This window comes from Rattus norvegicus, chromosome 13 (assembly GCF_021556685.1).
Source record: "Rattus norvegicus strain SHRSP/BbbUtx chromosome 13, alternate assembly SHRSP_T2T, whole genome shotgun sequence".
NCBI lineage: Eukaryota > Metazoa > Chordata > Mammalia > Rodentia > Muridae > Rattus > Rattus norvegicus.
This window is the reverse complement of record NC_141546.1, coordinates 54,796,488-54,800,629: the sequence shown is the minus strand read 5'-3', so window position 1 is coordinate 54,800,629 and position 4,142 is coordinate 54,796,488. Positions and strand designations below refer to the sequence as shown.

The window sequence follows — 4,142 nt, the reverse complement described above, 5'->3', positions numbered from 1 at the left end:
GGACTGAGCTAACTGACGGGCGTTGTAACCCCATAGGAAGAATAACAATACCAACAACCAGATACCCCAGAGCAGCCAGGAAATAAACCATCAACTAAAGAGTACACATGTTGTGACCTATGGCTCCAGCCACATATGTAGCAGAGAATGGACCTTGTGGGGCATCAATGGGAGGAGTGTCCCTTGGTCCTGTGAAGGCTTGATGTCCCAGTGTAGGGGAATACCAAGGTGGGGATGTGGGAGGGAGTGGGTGAGTGAGGGAACACCCTCCTAGAAGAAGGAAAATGGAGGATATGATGTGTGGTTTCTGGAGGGAAACCGATAAAGGGAATAATATTTGAAATGTAAATAAGAAGATATCTAATAAAAGAAAAGAAGAAAAAATGCTTCTTCTTCTTCTTCTTCTTCTTCTTCTTCTTCTTCTTCTTCTTCTTCTTCTTCTTCTTCTTCTTCTTCTTCTTCTTCTCCTCCTCCTCCTCCTCCTCCTCCTCCTCCTCCTCCTCCTCCTCCTCCTCCTCCTCCTCCTTCTCCTCCTTCTCCTCCTCCTCCTCCTCCTCCTCCTTCTCCTCCTCCTCCTCCTCCTCCTCTTCTCCTCCTCCTCCTTCTCCTCCTCCTCTTCCTCTCCTCCTCCTCCTTCTCTTCCTCCTCCTCTTCTTCTTCTTCTTTTTTTCTTCCGGAAAATGCCAAATGGCAGATGTTGCCGCCGTGCAGCAGGAGGGCCCAGAGAGCCTGGGACCCAGGATTAGGGGGCTGACGCAGCTTCCTTCCGTGGAGGATTCAGCAGCCGTCTTAGGTCGAGGCCGTGTGGCTCGTGGAGGTAAAGCTGAAGACAAGGAGTGGTTCCCGGCACCAAGCTGGGCCGCTCTGGTTAAGGATATAAAGATCAAGTCCTTGGAGGAGATCTACCTTTTCTCCCTGCCCATTAAGGAATCTGAGATTATTGACTTTTTCCTCGTGCATCTCTAAAGGATGAGGTCCTGAAAATCATGCCAGTGCAGAAGCAGATTTGGGCTGGCCAGCAGACCAGGTTCAAGGCTTTTGTTGCTATTGGGACTACAATGGCCATGTTGGTCTTGGTATTAAGTGCTCCAAGGAGGTAACCACTGCCATCCGATGGGCCATCATTCTGCCCAAGTTTTCTATCTTCCCAGTGCGGAGGAGAGGCTACTCGGGGAACAAGCCCCACACTGTGCCATACAAGGTGACAGGCCACTGTGGCTCTGTGCTGTTGCATCTCATCCCTGACCCCAGAGGCACTGGCATTGTCTCTGCTGCTGTGGCCAAGAAGCTACTGATGACAGCCGGTATGGATGACTGCAACACTTCAGCCAGGGGCTGCGCTGGCACCCTGGGCAACTTTGCCAAGTCCACCTTTGATGCTACCTCCAAGACCTACAACTACCTGACCACTGACTTCTGGAAAGAGACTGTGTTCACCAAGTCTCCTTATCAGGAATTCACTGACCATCTTGTGAAAACCCACACCAAAGTCTCTGTTCAGAGGGCCCAGACTCCAGCTGTGGCTACTACATAAAGGTTTTTATACAAGAAAAATAAATGAATTAAGTCTAAAAAAAACAAAACAAAACAAAGCAAAACAAAACAAAACAAAACAAAACAAAAACAAATATAATCTGCAAATACGGATATTTTTATTTCTTCCGCTCTTATTGGTTTTATTTGTGTATTCTTTTGGTTTTACTCTAGGTAAGATTTTAATCACATTGAATACAACTGGGTGTAAGTGGAAACCTTTGTCTTAAAACTAATCTTAGTGAGAATGTTTGTAGTTTTTTCTTTCTTAACATAACAGTGAGGATTTTAGAGAAGTCCTAATGTGCTGAGAAAAAATATGTATTGTTGGGTATTGGGGAAAAATGGTCTTTAGACATCTATCACATCTTTTGATCAATGATCATATTTAATTCCAGTGTTTACTTAATTTTTTACAACTTATTGATCTAAATTTTCAAGTAAGGTATTGATATCATCCACTTCTACTCTAACTATATGAACTTTATGAAGTCAGTTTATGAACTTCTACTCAGTATTTTATGAAGTTGAATGTGTTCATAACTATATATGAATAATGGTAATTTCAGATTGAAGGATTGGCCTCTTGATCAAAATGATATAACCCTCTTCATCTCTAATGACAAAATTTGGTTTTAAGACGATTTTATTGGATAATAGAAAAGCATTGTCTGCTTATGTATAATTTCAATTGTTTAGAATATGTTCCCATCTTCTAATTTAAGCCAAAGTTTATATTTCCCACTAAGTTGTGGTTTTGTAAACGATTAAAAGAAGGGTTCTGTTTTTCTTAATTTTATCTGTTAGTCTTTGTTCTGTTTTTTTAATTTTATCTGTCAGTCTGTGCCTTTTGGTACATAATTTAGATGCCATTGATGGATATTTATAAGTAAAAGCAACTATTGTTCCCTGTCATTTTGCTGATTTTGCAGTGTTTTAGACTTTCTTGGTTTTCTTTCATTTAATGGCTGTCATGGCAACATTTACTTTTTCTTCATGTAGCTCCTTGAATATATTTACCTTTCTCTTCAGGTTGAAATATTTCTTCCAGCATTTTCTGTAGGGCTAGATTCCACCTCTTAAATTTCTTTACCCTCCTTTTTGATAGAGAGATTTTTCAATAACTAGGTTATGTTGGTAGTTTTTGTCTTTCTGGTTTTAAAGAGCACTAATTAAAGCTGCTCCCGATGTACAGACATGCACTCAAACACCATCAGTTGTTCTAATAGATGAGGCTTTGTATGTGACTTATTTGATCTTCTATAGTGCTCAATATAATGTTCTTGTTCTGCACTTGTACTATTTTCTCTGAAATATATTGAGAAGAGTTTCTATTCAGGTCTTGTCTATTTAATGTTCTATATACTTCTTTTATTTTAATAGGCATCTCTTCCTTAACCATAGATACTTTCCCAATGATTTCATCATAGATGTCTTTATTTACTTTATATAAAATTCCTCTCTTCCCTCTGTTCTCTTGATATGTAGATTTTGATTTTTCACAGAGTACCAGATTTGTTAACATGTTCTGCTTGTTTATATTTTTTTAAAAAATTATCATTGAAAATAATCAGTTTGGTAATTTTTTAAAATTCTTTAATCTTTTTTTTTCAGCCCAGTTTTCCCCCCTCTTTGTCTGCCTTCTGACTGTTCCATATCACATATCTCCCTTCTCCCCTGTCTCCAAAAAGATGTACACATACCCCAACCCCTCACCCCCACCATACCACACCTCCCATTCCCAGGGGCCTCAAGTTATTGATGGTTAGGTGCATCTTCTCTCATGAGTCAAGACCTGGCAGTCCCCTGATGTATATGTGTTGATGGCCCCTAACCAGCTTGTGTATGCTGCCTGGTTAGTGGCTCAATGTCTAAGCAATATCAGGGCTCCAGGTTAGTTGAGACTGCTGGTCTTTCTATAGTGTCACCCTCTGTTGCTTCTTCCATCTATTCCCTAATTCTACCACAGGGGTCACTAACTGCTGTCCATTTGTTGGGTGGGTCTTCATCTGGCTCAGCTGCTTGTCAGGCCTTTTGGAGGGCAGTAATGCTAGCTAGGTTCCTGTTTGTAAGTACACTATAGTATCTCTAATAGTGTCAGGCTATGGGGCCACCCCTTGAGCTGCATTCCAATTTGGGAATATCATGTAACTCCTTTCTCTCAGGCCCTCTATTTTTGACCATGCAGTACTTTCAGACAGGAACAGTCATGAGTCAGCATTTATGACGGGGATGAGAACTCCATTCCTCCACATGATGTCCTGTCTTTCTACTGGAGGTGGACTCTACAAGTTCCCTCTCAGCACTGTAGGGCATTTTATCTAAATTCCCTCTTTTTGAGTTCTGAGAGTGTCTCACCTCCCAGGTCTTTGGTATATTCTAGGTGGTCCCCCCACCTCCTACCTCCTGAGGTTTCCTGTTTCCATTCTTTCTGCTGGCCCCCAGGGCCTCAGTCTCAAAACCTCCCTATACCTGATCATGTTCCTTTCTTCCCCTCCCTGTCCCCTTTCCCACTCATGTCCCTCACTCCCTCCCCCACTTCCTACAATTGTGTTCTTCTCACTCCCAAGTGGAATTAAGGCATCCTCACTTGGCCCTTTCAATTCATT

The 4,142-nt window shown here is 41.7% G+C and overlaps 1 pseudogene; it reads left to right on the top strand.

Moving 5' to 3' along the window:
* Positions 1-687: 687 nt before the first annotated feature.
* Rps2-ps31 (ribosomal protein S2, pseudogene 31) lies at positions 688-1,534 on the top strand (annotated as a pseudogene).
* The last annotated feature ends 2,608 nt before the right edge of the window (positions 1,535-4,142 follow it).